Source organism: Lissotriton helveticus, chromosome 10 (assembly GCF_964261635.1).
Source record: "Lissotriton helveticus chromosome 10, aLisHel1.1, whole genome shotgun sequence".
NCBI lineage: Eukaryota > Metazoa > Chordata > Amphibia > Caudata > Salamandridae > Lissotriton > Lissotriton helveticus.
Window position 1 is genome coordinate 695012046 of NC_136071.1, and position 19966 is coordinate 695032011.

Below are 19966 nucleotides of genomic sequence, written 5' to 3' on the forward strand. Positions count from 1 at the left end.
TCCGTCCATAGGGGCAGAGCCCCAGGTAATGATGGTGTTCCGGCGGATGTCTTCTTAGATGACACCGACAGGTGGAGTAAGTACATCTGCCTTTTATTAAACCATTTAGCCAGAGGTGCTGAAATTCCGGTTTCTTGGAGGGGTGCCGTCATTATACCTGTATATAAAAAGGGGGATCGTGCGCAACCCTGTAACTATCGCCCAATCAGCCTAATAGACACGGTCCAAAAGGTGGTAGGACGTGTTATCATCAACAATTTGCTTGATTGGGCTGAGGAGCAGAACATTTTATCCCCTTTTCAGGCGGGCTTTCGCAAAGCAACAAGCACTGTAGACCAGGTTTTTCGTTTTCAACTTATACAATGGCGGACAGTGGTACTGGGTGGATGCAGCCTGTATGCAGCCTTTGTTGACTTGCGGGCTGCATTCGACCTGGTGCCGAGGGCAAAATTGTGGGAGGTTCTGGCTGCCCTAGGGGTCCCGATGATTACCCTAACTTTGATTATGAGACTCCATGAGGGCACCTATGCAAAGATTCAGTGGGGTGGCTATGGTAACGACACTATTGACTTCCCTGTCGAGCGGGGGGTTCGGCAGGGCTGTTCAATGGCTCCAACACTGTTTACTCTTTTTATAAACGGAATTGTTCCCCTTATGCAAATTGAGCCTGTAGATGCTCCCTCTCTTGCTGGTGCAAAAGTTCCAATTTTAATGTTCGCAGATGACACCCTAATTTTATCAAAATCCCCGAGTGGTCTGCAAAAGGCATTGATAATCTTTGACAAATTTTGTTGTGATCATGGTCTGGAGGTAAATGCAGCGAAAACAAAACTCATGGTTTTTAATCCCAGTAGGAAATTCAAACCCAAAATTACCATGAGCGGGCGCTGCCTTGAAGTCGTGAACTCCTTTACTTATTTGGGGATACATATCTCAAATAATAACAGATGGAACCACCACCTAGATTTAGCTATATTAAGGCATAAACAGCTTGCTGGTACCATCATTAAGGAGCACGCGAAATCCTTAACCAAGCCAATTAATCCGCCACTGATCATATATGAGGCTAAAGCAATAGGGTCTGCACTATACGGGGCAGAACTGTGGGGGCAAGAGAACCTCCAGGAGTTACAGAGGTCAGAGAATAGTTTCCTCCGTAAACTAACTGGCACCCCACAGAGTACTCCCCTTTTGCCACTCAGATATGATCTTGGTAGAAAGGAAATTTCGGCAATGTGTAAACTTCGACCGATATTATATTGGCGCAGAATCTGGACCACCCCTGAGTTGTCACAATATGCAGAAGGATTTGCTGATGTAATCAAGGCAGATCGATTTCATGAAATTAAATGGTTTAGATCTCTGAGAACTGCATTTAGTGAACTAGGGTTGAGTGAATTGTGGTCGGATCCAACCGGGTCACCCTTTCCACCAAAGTTGTTTATAAAAAACCTTTACTGGGAACATGTTGCAAACAAGAGCCTTCTTAGCAACAGTAATGGGTCTATGACGACTGCCTTCCTCGAAGCTAAACTGTTTCCAATGTTTGAGATATACTGGGATATTATATCTAAATCCCTGGATAGGAAACTGTTTTTCCAACTGAGGGCTGGCTCTCTACCTCTTGGTAACTTAACATCTAAATGGAGAAACAGAGGTCCAGCAACTTGTTTAGCTTGTGGGGAAGGGAAAGAGACTCTGGGGCATTTTTTGTTTGTTTGTCAAGCATATTCTGTTCCGAGACGTGTCTGGTTGGCCCCCATGTGCAGAAATTTGGGTACTAAAAGCTCCATGGTAGCCTTACGCATTATTAAAACTACCCCCTTAAACTGGATTATCATAGCGACTGCAAAGTATTTGGGGTGGGCGTGGGTAATTAGGCAGAGATTGCTAGTAGGGTGACTACTCTCTGCCTAGTTGTTCAGAGACTGCTAGTTTATCTATTCTCTGTTCCCTTGCCTGGAGTCTATCTGACGAAAACTTATTTAAATTAATTTTTAATCATGTATGTTTTTATAATATGAACTTTGCACCTTGATGGTTATAACTTGATGAAATTTGTTTTTAAAAATAAGGAAAAATCTCCTTTTTAACATGTCTGTGCTTAAAGTCATGCTGACTCTGTAATTTAATTGTATTTTATTATGTGTTTGTCTGCTTTTATGAGTAATTACTCGAATAAAGCACTTTTGAATTGAATTGAAAATACCAACTTTCTAAAAGTGCGATTTTCAGAAATATAACCTAAAATAAAACTTTAGCATTAAAGAGTGTTTTAAATTAGAATTCTTAAGAAACCAAACTTGAATTCCCTACCTACTTGCTCCGAATTGAAAGCCATCACTTATTGTAAGAAGGTAAACCCAATGTTATCCACAGCTTTCCTTTCAAGTAGCACTGTCGGCTCTTCAGGAAGATGTTGCAGTAGTCCTCTGGAGGCACTTTTACATTCTAGAAATCACACACTCTGGCCCGCTCACATTAACAGATCCCCATGGATCCCATCCAAACAACACTGGTAATTTTTGACGACTTTGGGAGTCTATACAATCATTGAACATCTGTAGCTGAATTGAGCCCCTTGGTGCCTTCAGCAATGTTTGATTAGTGCCCCTCCTCTATTTTTCTCAGGCTCATGTATTTCCAGAGTCCTGCTGATGAGCCTTCTATCTGTCTAAGGGATCAAACCGTCATCAACAAGTGTTACAGACTCATTTTGATTGTAGGTAAGAATAAAATGCCCTGTGTTGTTCTTACTTGATACACACTCTTGATCACGCATTGTCACATGTGTGAATCACTTGTATGAGAGCACTAGCACATTTCTCACCACGTACCCACTGTGCTATCACATTGTTTTAGAGGGTTATCTTAATATTCAATTGAATAACTTGATAATTTGATGTAATTGTATATTGAATGGGATATCTATGGTCTTCAGACCACTATTCTTTAAGCATAAGCGTACACAAGGTCCTTGGCGACACTTGGTTTCCCTTGTTTCCTACAACCTAAACAACTTTCTAAAAGTGGCAATATCAGAATTGTGACTAAAAGTCGGACTTTACCATTAAAGAGGACTTTTAATTACAGTTCTTAAAACACCAAACCCAACTACCTGCTACCAACTGAAAATCACTTAGTAAATGTAATAAGATAACCCAATGGTATCCTATGGAAGAGGAGGTAGGCCTTACAGTAGTGAAAAATTAAATAAGATGTTTTCGCTACCAGACATGCAACACCTAAAAGTGCATGTTTATTACACTGCACCCAGTCCTCTAGGCTGTTCAGGGCCTATATTAGGTGCATTAAAATGGAAGATTTGGGCCTACCAAAAAGTGCATTTTGCCAGGTCGAAATGGCAGTTTAAAAACTGCACACACAGGCTGCAGTGGCCGGCCTGAGATATATTTACAGGGCTACATAAGTGAGTGGCACAGTCAGTGCAGCAGGTTTACTAGTCGTATTTAATTTACAGGCCCTGGGTACATGCAGTGCCACTTTAATGGGGACTTACAAGTTTTAAACTAAATACGCCAATTGGGTGTAAGCCAATTTTACCCATTTAAAGGAGAAAACACAAGCAAGTTATTGGTTAGCAGTGGTAAAGTGTGAAGAGTTCTAAAGCCAGCAATAACGATGTCAGCACAACAGGATGGCTGCAGGGCAAATGTTAGGGGATGACTCTGCAGAAAGGGTCATATTCAGCACCGCAATATGTTTTTATATTCTATCAACGCAGAAATTACTGTTTCAGTTCCAAACATAATTACAATTGCATTGCTAATGAGGGCTTAACTCTGTAAATGTTTACTCCTAATAGAGGAAGAACCAGTTTTTGTTTTTAAGTCACTTCCAAAGTTTATTTTTTCATAGGTAGTGCAATGCTGTGTGGAAAAAAGTATCTGGGTCCCATTTGGTTTATGGGAACTATTACAGGATTAGGTATTATATATCTGTTACTGCTTTGTTCCTTAAAACTCCCAGCTCGTACTGTTCCTACAACCTTTAAGAAGGCTGTAGTAACTGTATTTCTAAGTATACAGCAGACCTACTCGCTAGACTTAAATTATAGATCTAATTCCAGTCTTTTATATCAACAAAGTAATGAAATGAGTGGTCAGCAGTTGCAAGTTTTCATCGAAGGGTATTTTCTACGTGATGCAGGCTAGTTTGGCTTGCTCCTGCACATGGAAAGAAACACCAGAGTGGGTAATTCTCATTGACCTTAGAACAAATGTGGGTATTACCGAAGTAGGATTTCTTATTTCATATATCCAACAATGGATTCTGATAAGCTTGAGCATCCATCCTCCACATAAGGCTCATAGACAGTGATCTACATGGCATTGCTTTGGAATAGGTCGGATTGATAATGGAAGACATATTGAAGGTAGTGTGTTCTCCCAATTGCAGTCTCTATCACATTGTTCGCATACCTTTAATGAAGTTATGATTGCCCATTTGTTTAACTAGGCAGATGATACTCTGCTCCCGATCAAACTTTTGCTGCTCTATACATAGAGCATATCATACTTTTAATCATATTTATTTGGCTGTAGACAGTGGGTGGGTGCCAACTATATAAAGATATAGGTACAAAGTAGAATATGTTGATGGGGTATCGCAATCTTGTGGTCAACTGATGTTTGGTTGGGCGGAACTATGCATGCCTCAACTCCTGTAAAGAATGTGAAAACCCATATAGTGTTTTTTGAGTCCCAGCTAATAATGGATGCAAGTACGTAATGTGAGTTCTATTTTTTTTTTGCCTGGTCTTTGACAGTGAGCTGTTGACAAATCTATTGCTATTGATTTGCATAGAGTGGGCTTTGGCTCAGCCCTTCTCCAACACCTGGCTTTCTTTGAAAAGTCCCATTCAGCCACTGGAGTGAAACTTTCTCAATCATATCCTGCCTCAGCCCAGTGAAGTAGTCATTTCTCACCTAATGTTAGAGGCTTTGTGGTTGCATTTAGTCCACTAAAGTCTTTGTACTGCATGAGGACATACTTTACAACTATAGCCCCCTTTGTCCTTCTTGCTGGATCCCTTTTTCCCTGGTCTCACTTTAATGTGCTAAAGCCACTTGTGTTACCAGGATAAAGCCAGCCTTTTGCAATGCTTGTGTTAAATTTGTCTTTGATAAAAACAGCTTTTATATGTTTTTTTTTCTTTTCTTTTTTTTTCTTTCTCTCTATTCCTCTCTCCCTCCAGCTCCCCCTGCCTCCCCTTTATATGTTATTATTTCGAAGATGTTTTTCCGGGCACAGTCAAATTCATGTCTTTGTTAATTTACTTTAGAACTCTATAAGAAAATATTTACGAAAATGTTTTGATTAAGTCAATTACTCCTAAAATTACTATTTTGTGAGTCAGGCCTGTGATGCATAGACTTATGAGTACGGCTAGCATTCCTTTGTTACTACATAAAAATGCAGCTTCAAATGCCTTGTTGTAAAGCATTATGCTTCCCAGTCTCCCACTTAAGAATCTGCCTCAGCAGAAAGTATGAAATAGAGGAATAAATACCCCTTGAATTTGTATTTGGAGTTTTGATCGATGTTCCATCACTCCAAAAATGCTCCTTTGTGTTTTAAAGCAAATAGCTACCTTTCAAAAAAATCAAGTTGCTGGCTGTCTTTCAAAGCAATGCCTCTTGCTGGATCCCAATAAAATAACATTTATTCAAACCACTTTTTTCAAAATGTGCGTGCTTTAGAAATGGTTGCTCAACGAAGCAAATCCTAATTAAAGTCACAAGTTTGAGCATTTACTTCTCCCAGCCCTTAATTATTACTCAAATTAACTACTGGATAAAGAAAGGGTGAATGAGGTCAGGTAGACCCAGAAATGGTGGCTTCAGTTCTACAGTATTTCAGCAGATTGTTAGGGCCACATGTATCAACATTCCGTTTTGCGATTTCTAAATAGCGATTTTTAAGGAATCGCTATTTAGAAATCGCAAAATGGTATGTATGTATGAATTCGCTTCTTTTTAGCGATTCCTTAAAATTCCTTAATTGCGATTAGCAAATTGCTAATCGCAATTAAGGAACAATTTCCCATTCATTTCTATGGGCCAGGAGGCCCATAGGAATGAAGGGGAAATTTGCGATTCGCAATTTGCTAATCGCAAATTGTGAATATTTTCAAGGGTGCAGGGGTGTCCAAAGGACACCCTGTTGCACCCCTGAAATCTGCATGGGTGCACATGTGGCGCACATACATGCCCTAAGGGCATGTCTGTGCTTCACATGGCACTTTTAAAAATGAAAAAAATATTATTTTGGAAGGAATTCGCAACTACCACCAACTAGAAGTTGGTGGTAATTTGCGATTCCTTAAGGCCAATTTGCTATTTTTTTTGGCTTCTTACATTGCATTTAAGGAATCGCAAAATTTGCGATTCCTTAAATGCAATCGCAAAATGAGGAATCGCAAATTTTGCGATTCCTTATTTTGGACCACATTTGCTTAATACATACCATTTAGCAAATTTGCATTCGCAAAGGCCGAAATTCGAATGCGTATTTGCTTGATACATATGGCCCTTAGAGTGGTATGTAATCCTAATAGCTCCATCTTGTTCTGAATAGTTCCACTCGTAAATAAAAATAATTTACAAATTAGGGAGAATTTTTTGACATTACAGATATTACTTTTGCCCCTCGTACTCACCATGCCCTTACCACTAGACCAACCAAAAGATGGTTTAGAAATCAGTGGATAGGTTTCTATGTCACAAACATGGCGACTATCCTGTCTGACATATAACAAGTGCATTATATCCAATCGTGAAAGGTTTATTTTGCCAGGTTGAAAATGCATAAAAAATTCGAGGGACTGGGAGCTAGGTTAGAAAGAGGTCCTGTACATAGGCTCCCGAGTGGGACTGTGGATCAGCAAGGTGTACAGTCCCTAACTGAACATGTGGGGAAGGGGAGGTCTTTCTTTGTGATGCCCTCACACACCCCGAAGGATGTCATGCTTCATCATTGGGCCTTGCTCCTCGTAGGGCCGGTGCTGCAATGCCTGACGAGCTCCCGTAAACAGGGCGCTTTGTCAGAGATCTTTTGAAGAAGCCGTAGGGTGCATGCGGGTGTAAGGGCTGGGTAGTGCACAGGTAGGTGACATAAAAAAGGTCAGGAGCAGTCCTACTCTGGTCAAGTTTATTGGTTTTGGTAGCTCAAGCCTTATTAAAAGACAGTGTGTGGGCCCTTACGTGGATTTGATGTTCCTCAAGGGCTGCTAAGGTGCAAAAAGTCAACATTTTTCGTGCCTCTTAAGCCCCTAATGGGTCTAGTGGCACTTCGTCTGGACCAAAAAACAAAAATGTGAGTGGTGCATTACCGTCTGGTTCTGCTAAATTGGTGGCTAGTAACCAGATCCGACAGGGAATACCCTAGTAGGCTTGTACTGGGGTAATAAGTAGACCCCTAGATTCCAAGCCTAGGGCCAACGGGGGAGGCAGAGCACATTGTTGCTCTGTAGAGTGGGATGCTGGCGACTTGCTGTTCTCCTACCCTGTCCTCTGGGCCCTGTGTTTTAAAATGCACCCGCAGGCTGCAATGGCAGGCCTGAGACATGTTTAAAGTGCTACTTAAGTGGGTGGCACACCCAGTGCTGCAGGCCCACTAGTAGCATTTATTTTACAGACCTAGGCGCAGGTAGTACCACCTTACTAGGGACTTACAAGTAAATTAAATAGGCCAGCTGGGTGTAAGTAAATGTTACCATGTTTTAAGGAGAGAGCACAAGCACTTCATTCAGCATTGGTTTGCAGTGGAAAAGTGCAAAAGTGCACAGAGTCCGAAGGCCAACAAAAACGATTTCAGCAAATAACAGGAGGAGGAGGAAGGCCAAAAGTCTGAGGATGACTCTGAAGAAAAGGCTACGTCCAACAGTATTCCCTTAACACACTCTTTTGCCTATGCAATTTGATCATGCAAACATCACAGGACCCAGTGCAATTTGCATGAAACCTGTGAATTAAATTTGGGTGCTACTCTGTTTTTGCTAACCTAATAATGAGGCCAATATTTACACACTACTACCAATGTAGCACGTAGTATGCTGCTCCAGTACAATATACATTGGACAACTTTTGAATTGGATCTGATGAAGGTTGCTTGCTTGTATGTATCTGGGTATATATTTTAATTAAAGATGCACAGCAAGGGGATCATCAGTGTATGCGGACAGAAGCTACTACCAGTTAATGTACATCTAGTAAAGAGGGACTGGAGAAATATTGTTCCTATTTCCCTTAATTGCCCACATCTGCCTGTTTGAATTGGCACTACCACATAAGGTACCCAAAGGGTGATTTAATTTCTAAACTGAATTAAGATCATACTCTTTTATCTTATTGGTGGAAGCTCTTATTTAAAACATAAAGAGATATTGGTATAAAACAACTACATTTAAAATACTATTTGTTCCGTTCCCCTGAAATACATTGATGAAAGAGGTAAAAGTTGTTACCTGGCTCCATGTACTTAGATTAAATATTTCCTTGACTGAAACAGTAGTTTAGTGATCCAACAATATGTTTACAGAGTTAACTGTAAAGGCATTTTGTGAGTGCTAGTTAACCCAGATTTCAGACATCTTTGTCCTATTTAGGGGGTGGAGGGTGTAAGTAGGGGATGGGGAATGGGGCAGCAATAGATCATTGATACTAAGCACAGTGGTTGATCCCCTCTCCTCTGATAGATGAATTTATATAGCAGAGTAGGATGGTAAGAAGTGAGAGCAAGGGCCATATTAAAATGTCAGGAAGTATGACGCATGGGCTAAGACAACTCAAAAGGTAATCTCCAGTGATGGATATTCAACCCTGCTATCATGGAGAGTGGAGACAAGCAAATTGAAAGTTTAAAAATGGTGCCTCTATGAACTTAAACATATTCCAATCAACTTGAATATATTATTTATAGCAATACATTCTACCCATAAACCTTCTGACATCTTTGGTAAAGAAGGAATCTCTAACTCCCTAGACAATAAGCACAAAGCCTGTACTTTCCTGAACATTTGCCTTTCCAGAGCATTTGTCTTTCCTGACATGAAGACCCGGCCACAAGTGCTGGGTCTGCCAGCTTCCTGATTTACCACCAGACTGGGTACTTTGACTGTTGCCGGTGCTTTTCTTAGCTTTGTTTGTGTCTCCAACATCAAGAGCCATATTAGAGAACTGCTTATAAAAATGATAGTAGTTATTTGTCTACTTGAATGTTTCAAACATTGATGGATTACATTGTATTTCTGCATTTCTATAGCACGTACCTACTTCTTGTATAGCCTAACCAAGCTCTCCGCCTCCCTCAATGTCACTGATTCTTGGACTTTTATCCTACAAACTTGGTATCAAGTGTGCAAATCTAAATAAGTAGGTGGACTCAAATCAAGAGTACAACACGCAGAATGCATTAGGTTGTCACATGAAATACCCAGACTGGAAACAATGCCTGTAATGACACGGAATGAGGTTGTCACCATCTCTTCTGATCATGAAATGGACTGCTGCAATTTTTCAAGTACATGGGTGAGGGAAGGATTTTGGTTGAGGTGTAGTTCATACTGGGGAGTTTTGGTTTCATGCCTGAGTCCGAAAGTGCGTGCTCCAGTCTTGGTGCAGTGGCAAGCGAATCGATCTTATATTTGTGGACAATTACAAGAAGGGTGTGAGGATAGGTTTGTAATCAACATAGACATTATTACCTTTGTCCTGCTGGGAACAGCCAGGGCTTTAATGCACTTCAAAATTCTCAATGGTTGCTGATGGTCCTTATTTTCTTTGGGAGTATATTTCATACTTTACATGTCTAAGCTAAAATAAAACTCCCTCCTATGCCTTTTATTTGCAAAGGTGTGATTATCATGATCTGAGGTTACTCCTTTAATGTTATATTCTAAATTTCAATTGTAGGTGGTTGGGTCCAGTCCGTGGATTGCCAGATGTGCAATGGACAGGAATTGACAGGATATTCTTCTTCTCACCTGAGAACAAGGGATCCTGTCTGTCTTGGTTTAGTAGTTGTCGGACTGCAGCATTCTTAATGCTTTGTAGCTTGAGAATATGTTTTTAGTGACTCCAATTCAGAAGGCATTTGCACAATTTAGCTGTGATTTGTCTAGGACCAGTGATGCCTGAATATTACCGGAGATGCCTAGGCAATAGAAGATACATTGTAGGAATCTCACAGTGTGTAATTAGTCTTGTGTGATATTTATTGACCTGGGATTGAAGAGAGAGGTTTGAGTCTATGATCCCACCTAGGTTTTTCACTTCACTTGATTTCTTTGTTAGCTGTCCCTTTACTGGTTTGAGGAGTAAATAATGAGATTTTACCAGAATCTACAGGTTAGTATTTTGTTTTTTCAGGCGATAAGTTTGAGGTGATTTCATAGCATTAAAACTTCCCAGCCAGGAAGCATTCGCTAAGTATTGAATTTGTGACACCAGAGTATGTTTCTAAATTCAAGATGATCTGAGTATCATCTGCACATTTGCTGCAGGTCAGATTGAATAAATTTGCGAGGTCAGAAAGTGGCGCATGGTAGATGTTGAAAAGTAGGAAAGCTAATTTTGATCCCTGCAGGATGCCTTCTGGGCATATGTAAATTATAGAGAGAAAAAGATACGGAGAGATAATTTGTAGCCTATCTATCAGAAAGCATTGTATCCATGTCTGTGCAGTGTATCCAAGAGTAAAATAGGCATTGCACCTGCATATGATGTTCCATTGTTTCAAATGTTGAGGACAGGTTGATTAACAGAGGAGCATCAGCCCTAATAGTGTTGACAGTGTTCTAGATATCTTCCCAAAAAGGGGTTTGGCGCTGAGTCAATACTTCTTCCAGGTCTGAAAACATTCTGTTTATCTGATAGAAGTCAACGTTGCTCAATGAAGGTTAAGAATTGAGAGAATGTTGTCTTTTTAATATGTTTTCCTAAAAATAGTCCTTAGCTCATGGTTTGTTATTTGCCAGGTTGTCCATGTCAGTTTCTTTTTCAAAAGTACAGTTCTAATGAAGGATGTTTTCAGTAAATTTGAGGGTTATTCTAGTTGGTAAGGAGAAATAGGTAATCTGCGGCATCCAAAAATTATAGCAGGATTGTTTTGAAAAATTTAGAAGGGCGAGGATTAATTGGGAAGCCTGCTGGGTTAAAACTTTTGCTTAGATCAATTGTTTGATATTATTGCTGAAGCGTTGAACGAGGAAGCCTGTATTGAGTGTCCAAGTTAAACTATTTTAGAAGCAATACTGAGATACCCCTTCCATCTAGGCAATTTGTAGTGTCTGATGTAATTGTCTGCCTTGGAAACAACCCTGCTCAGTAAAGTGTGTGAAAATTCTGGGTGTAAAGTTTGAGACCAACCTGACCCTGTACAACCAGGTTACAGCAGCGCTCAACAAATGTATGTGCTAGCTGTATACCTCAAAACGAATTGTACACCTATTTACCCTCTCACACAAAGTCTAAATCTTGAATGCTTTCATCTCAGCCATATTGGACTAGAGTAATATAATGTATTTGGATTCCCACGATAAGATAAAGAAATTGTAGTGGGTGTAAAATACTGCAGTGAGAGTGATTCTGAAATTGAGGAAATCAGATGTTGTCACTTCAGTCTTGAAGTCACTTCTTTGGCTTCCTTTTACATACAGGGTTGTGTTCAAATCTCTTTGACCTGGTCATAAAGATTTGTTTGGCCACCATTCCAACTCATTCTCTCAGAGATTTACTACTGCTTTCCTAGCAGTAAGGTTCATTCCAAGAATGCTTTTTGTATCAGTGCCTTGGATGGGTGGATCATTATGCAGGGGTGAGCATTTAATGTGGCAGATGCAAAACTTTGTAACAATTTACCATTATCAATCTGTCAGCAGGAATCTTAGCTGTGTTTTTTTTTTTTACTGAAAACTTTTTCCCATGTAACTAACCTTCAGTCTGCTGACTTCAAGAGGGTTCATCCTGAGATACCCCTCGATAATAGTTTACACTTTATCAATGATAAAAAATCTAATTGGGAAGGTGCTGCAAGAGAGTTGCTTCTTGCCTGTGAGAGGAAATAGGATTCAAGGGTAACATATAATCCTTGAAGTGGTTCATTAGTGTAAACATCAGAGGTTTTCTTTTGTTGAGGTGATTTAAAGGTTGTGAAATTCAATGAACACATTGACAAGCACTTAGGTAGAGCTTGATGCCTCAAGGTTGAGTTGATTGTAGTGGGGTCTCTTTGCCTTTTTGATGGTGGTCGTCTAAATTCTGTTCTGCCTTTGGATGTAGTTTGGCATTATAGTTAAATGTATTCCAATGGAGTCTTTTGTGGGAACTTGTTATTATTTTTTGAAGCTTTGATTTTCAGTTGAAGAAGTCAGTCTCTCTGCGATACGACCATAACTGTATGGTTGTGAGGAAGACCGCCAAGACAAAAAACACATTTAACCATTGGTAACTATTTTATGAGCAGTACTTAATTCTTTGTATTAGAAAGGACAAGCTGTTCTTCAAAATCATTCAGGGCAATTTTGTTTTGGTACTTATGGAAGTGCAGTACTAAAACAGTATTAAAGTCAGAATGCAAAAATAGGAAAAATCCCAAAGTGAATTAAACAAAATAGAATACGATTTAATAAACAAAATGTAGAAATTGGGCCAAGAAGTACAAAATGCCAATGATAATTAATTGTTGTGACGGAACAGGACATAGGTGCAATTTGGCACTGACAGCGATGTAGCGTGGGTCTGCTACACTAACCAGGTTTGTCCTGGTCAAATATTTAACCCTCTGACATTTGTCCTGTAAGTCCCAATCCACCACAGGTGTATATTTACAAAGCTTCAAAGGACCTCTGTGGAATCACTTATAGAACACACAGGATGGCAGGCAGAATTCAGTCCAGATCCAGTTGCCATTGATCAGCTGGAAAGTTGTATGAACTGCCTCTTGTAGCTTGTTGTATACCTTTAGCTTGAACAAGAGGTTAGCCTCATGACCATTGAATTCCACTGGTTTGTCCTGGTTACAAGAGAGGGAGCAGGTCCAGCCCCCAGGCTTGTTCTTAGGATGTGGACAGCAGGTTCAGTCCTCTTCTGATCATCCTAAGTTCGATAACTGTTCTGAAGTGGGTGCTTGGCAAAGCCACATTTATACCTAGCATGAGCATTTTCAAGATGTTATGTTATGTTATGTTAAGTAAATTTATTCAGCGCAAACCGCTACCCGTAGGTTTCCCGGCTCTAAAGATGGCTGATGACCAGTTTCGACTTTGAGGTCTGAGGTGTGTGTGGGGAGTGTACTATGGCAAACCTAATGTCCTCCCACATCTAACACTAAAATCCAATTTATGCAGGCCCTGTATCTACAACAACCTCAGAGACAGAAGTCTGGTATAACCAAGCTGAACTTTCTGCAAACAGTCAGTGGATACACACAACCTGTTTTCACATCCTGTTTCTCTCCTTTAAAGCGTGCCCCAAATGTTGTTTGTAAATCCAGCAGGCAGACCTGTCAAACAAGTCTGAGACACTAGAATGTCTGAAGAGGCCCACTGGGGCCTGACTATCTGGGAAGGCAGTAGAAGGGCCCTGCCAAAGTGTCAGCTAATGTTTGCCTGTGACCTGGGATGCCTCTTTGAAGAGCACCCTGCATCATATAAAAACCACAGCGGACCAGTCACGGAGGATGTGACATTCAAGCAGGACTTGACACTATAATTTAAAAAAGGATGTTTCCAGCCGCCTTGCATATATTTGTCAAGTTCAGATGGGTCGTCTCTGCCCATTCAGGTCTGCCTACTGTTTTGCTCCTGGGAGCAGGTTCACACCTTTTTAAAGGCTAATTACTGACTGGCCATAGTGGGAGAACAAAATTCAGATTTCGGTTTCAGGGACTTCAGGCAAGACAAAGGTAACTTTTTAAAAGTTACTTTTCTGTAAAATTTAGAACAAATCGGATTTCACCATTAAAATACATTTTTAACAACTATTAAAAATAGTTCTTTAACTGTTTTTCTGGCTATTCCCATTACTATGATACATGATTAGTATTTTATATTGCATCACAGTGTTTTTCTATGGAAAAGGTAAATCTGTTGTGCAAATAGCTTAAGGACATTTTCACTGTAAGGACATGTTTACCTTTAAACTTTTACATGTCCTACTTTTAAATACCATGCAGTCTGCCTTCATGGGCAATAAGGAATAGCAGTCATGTTTACATTGTCACTGTAGTTGATGGCTCAATGGGTGCTGCAGTCCACTTGTGTCATTTAAATGGGTGCTGCAGTCCAATTGTGTCATTTACAATACTGAGGTGTAAGACAGTCACGGGCAGTGAAGTTTTGAATGGGATTATAAGACACTTGGTTTAAGAACGGCCTGTTTGCAGGTGAGAGAGCAAAGGATGAGGTGTCTTGATAGATGCTGAAATAAGGAATTTTTATGTTGTATGGGATTAGATTGTTATTAATAAATGTACCTTACAAACATACTTATCCCTTGATATGGGCCCCCGCATCTAAATAAATTGTTGTGTTCATTTTCCTAATCTGCATTTTGCCATACGCCTGTCAGCAAATTCTGCTGTTTGTGCCTTCCAGCTATTTATTGTGTCATTCATCCATTAAAGTTGATTAAAAGTATGTGTGTTAACAGTGGTTTGGTTAAAGCCTAAATCAATTGGAATTGAATGATTCTAAGTATAAAACCAGTGTAAATTCATCTAAATGCAGCAGTATGCTTCATCCTGTTTCTGAAGAGACATGACCACATCATCCAAACCCTGATGCAAGTCCTCTGGCTGACTTGGCAGCCTGCAGCATCTTCAAAACCAGATACATCATCTAAAAAGCCATCAGGACCAGCACCCTTGCCTATCTAGCTGACAAGCGCAATAGCTCTAGTCTTTCAGCACATCGACAGTCAGAACACCATCAGACAGGAGGCAATTAAGTGTTAAATAGAAAATGCAACGCAACAGACCTTCTCACTATGTACATCCTGGATCGAGGATAACATCCCTGTATCTATCGGGACTGCCGCAACCCTTCCTCATTTTTTAAAAAGAATTGAAGATACTCTATATCATTATGCATTAGCAGTAAATTTTCGCACTTAAAAAACAGCTACCCCTCTTATTACACAGCTTTGTTTTTTGCCTTGGACCTTGTATAGCACTCTGCTGCTTTTCAGCAAAGTGAACAGTATATACATACCACATTCAAACATAAATAGTAATTTTAAAAGCTGTGCACTATTTTAGACTTAAAAAGTATATCAACGGAGATTAAGAACCTTAAATCAAATCCGTTGGGCATGTGCTATGGCTGAAAACTGGTTTACAGACCAGCTTAGAGCAAGGCTGTGATTGGCAGCCCAGACTCTTGAAAAATACACTGGTGACATTCCCTATGAAAATGTATGATTGTGGCCACAAAACGTTTATTTGTTTTTGAGAAACCATGTCTCCCACTAAAAGAAGTGGCAGCTGTAACCATGTGCATTAGTGTCCTGTCTGGTCTGAAAACCTTGCCCATCATAGATGGGGAATCCAGTTTCATGATTGGCCCTTAGGCACAGTGGGGTCCTGCTACTTGTAATGCTATTCAAAAGGTGCTATGTCTACCTTGCCAGTCAGTTGTTAGAAACTCCAAGTGCATCATAGGAAACAGCTGTTGAGGCCAAGATGAAAAGAGAGTTCATGAACAATGTTTTGTATATGGTGTGAGAGGCATAGGCCCAAGTTCATAAAAATATTTCAATGAGCTTCATTTGGTAACTGCTCTCATAATGTCATGGGGCTCATAATTCATGTGAAACTAGGTTGAATAGATCTCTGGACTGATTAAATACAAAAATAAAACATTGTCAACCAACCCATGTAATGTAACTCTATTTAGTCTTCGCCTTTAATCTTCTCTGGCCAGGGATATTCACTGATATTCAAGCTGCAAGAAAACCACACCAGGGGAACCAACCAATGCAAGTCCATGTAGTGTGTATCCAACAACCCCATACCCTTCATCAGCTGCTCAAGGGGATGACTGGCAAATCACTGCTCCAGTATCGCTCCTCACTATGGCCTCTGACTTAGTCTGTCCATCTTAGTGGAGACTTGGCCAGAAACAGCCTTGTGATGACGACAGCTGGAAGTGATTGATCTCCGGAAACATCTTCTAATTCCAAAGGGACCTTTTTTCTTTTGTACAAGATAAATGCCTTAACACAAGCTGAGTCCTGTTAGTCAGCCCAGTACTGTGGTTAGAAGGTTTTCGAAGAATTTCCCACCTGCCCCATAAATCTAGTATAACTTCTGTTGACTTGTACGTTAACAGCTAGACTGACATAACTTAATGGAAACAGTAAAATCAGATTTTGACTATTCAGCTCATTTTCCCTTTTCCAGTTGTTGTTGTGGTATTATTAATAACCGTGACAATGTTTTCAATCTGGCATGGGTCTCACATTGTTTACTCTTTTAAATGTCTTCCATTTCGGTCTCCACAATAATAAATGTTGGCCACCATCTACTCTATTATTCCATTATTTTTTCCTGGGATATTTAGGTGTTCCTAGGTTTGTGTTCAGACCACAATCCATAAAATAATTCTTCAAAATTTGGCCATAAATAGCTTCAAGAAGGACTGTAGAGAGTACAGCATGACATGCGGTTTGTGGGAATACGGGCTGGGAATAAAGTGAGCAAATGTTCAAAGACGGGTAATGCAGTACTGCCAAATAGACAAAGCAGCGAAGAAAGCTAGAAGGTAAATATTTCTGCTACAGATATCTGTGTTAATCCGGCAGCTGATGGGGTTATAGCCCTGCAAGGCAGTTCATGGTTTAAGGTATCAACTGGACAAATCCAATGTGTTGCCAGAATATTCATATTGTCACAAAAGAGGTGCCAGTAGCTCATTTGGCCATATTTGAAATGTGGTTTTGTACTCGTATTGTTCTTACTGTAAATGCAGGGATACAATCACTAGAGATCTAAGGGTAAAACAGGGCTGGACCAGTCATCTGTGCCTGACATTGGTTAAACTGAGATTCCTCTTATAGCTTCAAGGTCAGAGGTGTCAATTCCAACAAGATAACTTAGTGGCTAATGAAGTCTGTTATAAAATTCTGTCTGAAATGTCCAGTGACAAATTCTGATTGTTGTGAAATACCTTGAAATCACCACCTGCATATACTTATGTATAACATATGCAAACCACATGGTTCAGTGGGTTGGCTGTCAGATGCATATGTAACTTACAAATCATGGTTTTAACCCATTAGATAGCTTATTAAATTAATACAACAGCTATATATAATTGCCAGAAACAAGTAAATGTTCTGAGCTCTTAACTGTAACTGCTACTATTGTTCATCCTCCTGGCATTACAAATGAATACTTTTCATTTGCCTGCTGAAAAATAACGTTTTAAATTTCTCTCATCTCATTTTGCTTTTGTATCTTGCAATAGTTGTTCCCACAACTCTTATGAAACTAACCTTGCGTCCAGTGAAAAGTTCTTGGGAGGAACTCTGGTCCCTTTTCAGTTGGATATCTACTACAATTTTCACCTAACTTAATTGTGATACCCCTCCTATTAAATGCCATATTCTTTGACTGTTTCAGTGTTCTATTACACAATTGTTGAACCTGGTTCATTTTGCAGGGTTATCCCCAAACTTTATGCCTTCTTCCTCCTATTTTTTCTGACCTGTTTTTGTTAGCTTTAGGACTCTGAAAACCTTACCACTGCTAAGCAGTGCTAACGTGCATATGACCTCTGGCTAAATTGTATTGGTGATTGGTTTATCCTTGATTGCCATATTTGATTTACTAGTAAGTCCCTAGTAAAGTGCACCAGGTGTGCCCAAGGCCTGTAAGTCAAATGCTACTAGTGTCAATGTGGCAAGGGCAACCACTTGCCAGGCCATACCTTCCCTTTTTTTTAAATGTAAAGCACCCCTAAGATAGGCCCCTGGGCAGGGTGCAGTGTATGTGAATGTTAGGACAAGGACTGGTGTGTTTTACATGTCCAGATAGTGATATACAGCCAATTATTTTTCTCACTATTCCAAGGACTATCTCTCCCACAGGTTATCAGACGAGCTGCCTTGTAACCTCCTACAAGTGTAACTCCTAATTGGGAAGAGATAGAGATTTGCAGTTTGAGGGTCCTTGAACTCACAGTTACAAAATACATATTTTAGTGAAGTTGGTTTTTAAATTGCATGTTTCAAAACACCACTTTCAGAAGGTGGACATCTTCTTGCTTTACCATTCTGTGCCTGTGGAATCAACGTCTGAAGGAGGGTGACAGCTGGACTGTTTGAGCATTTGCTATACACAGTCACTGAGGAATGCCTTGCAAATCCTGATTGCCCATCACCAGGCTGATGGTTCTTCCCGAGCTAGAGTGGTGGGAGGAGTTGTCACTGACACCTAAATAGGGCTATGCCTGTCGCAAAGAAGGCTTTCTCCACCCCTCTGTAGTGTGTCTGGGGCCGGGTGAGGGAAAATCAGGGTCTTGTGCAATACAAAGACTTTCCTTTGAAGTTTGCATACTTCAAAGGCAGAAACTGATATAAGTATTGAAGCAGTGGCACCGTAACTTCAAAAGAAATCTGAACAAAGAGGACATTCTGACAAGAAGAAGAGCTGGAGAAGCTGTTAGGAGGGGCTACCACTTTGCTGTGTGCTTCGCTGTGTTGGCCTTCTGCCTGCTGCTTCTGTCTTGGGAAGTGAAAGGACTGGACCTTGCTTTCTACATTCCGCTTGCCAAGATTCTCCAAGGCCTTGTTTGTGCTTGCCTCCTGTTAAAAAGTGTCACAGCCATCAAATACTTCATCTGCAGCACCTGAACTCCTCTGCTGGTAGCTCTGAACTGCCAAGTGGTGCCAATTTCAGCTCTGAGCCCTTGGATGTGGGCTTAGGTGCTAAGAACCGTGAACATCCACGCATTGATTACTCAGCTCCTGTTTTTCCGATGCTGAATTGCCATGGGGTTGAAAAACCAATGCATCGCCAATGTGCAGCTAAAGAATCAATGCAGCTAATGCTGTGTGGTGGAAAGATAGCTGCAGCCAAGTACTGAGCACTGTGTCATCATTATCCGTTGAGCACGCTCCGATTCCATCGCAGGCCTTGCTGTGCAGCTGAAAAATCGACACATCACCAGCTTCGCGGTTGGGAAAACAACTCAGCGCCTGTTCCGCCGCATTGACCCAGTGCATCAGGAGTTTGAATGCATCGTTCCTGTGCACCAAGTTCTTCATAGACTTTGCCCAACAGTAAGAAACCGAGGCAGCAGGTCCCGAGATCGATGCATTACCTCCCCTCTCAGTAAGGAATCAATGCATCACCTCCCCTGACAGTAAGGAATCTACGCATTACTCCCCTGGGAGTAAGGAATCGAAACATAACTCCCCTGGGAGTAAGGAATCGATACATAACTTTGCTTTTCCGGCATCTCACCTTCCCTGTGCCTGTTTTCATCTTTGGTTTTGATTCATCCCAGGTACTTTGTGCTAAAAGTGACATCCATAGTTTCCTATGGACTGAACTATTTTGAAACTTCTAAAAGTGATATCTTGACTTGTATATGTTGAATTCTCTTTTGGCGTTTTGGTCTTGTTTTATTGAGCTAAATATTGGCTATTTTCTTTAAACTGGTGTGGTGTCCTTTTGTAGTATTTTTACTGTGTTACAGTGTGTGTATGTACAAATGCTTTACACATTGCCTCTGAGATAAGCCTAACTGCTCTTGCCAAGCTACCAAAGGTGTGAGCAAGGGTGATCTTAGCTGTTTGACTCCCTTACCCTGACTAGAATAAGGGTCCCTACTTGGACAGGGTGCAAACGACTTCCAACTAGAGATCCCCATTCCTAACAACAGTAAGCTATAAGCTCTAAAATGATAGGGGAAACTTTATTTGTTACATAGAGTTGTGTA

The 19966-nt window shown here is 40.5% G+C and overlaps 1 protein-coding gene across 4 annotated transcripts in view; it reads left to right on the forward strand.

Annotated features, from left to right (window-relative positions):
- DPP6 (dipeptidyl peptidase like 6) overlaps nt 1-19966 on the forward strand; it is a 2254101-nt gene that overhangs the window by 1709987 nt on the left and 524148 nt on the right. The window lies entirely within an intron of this gene.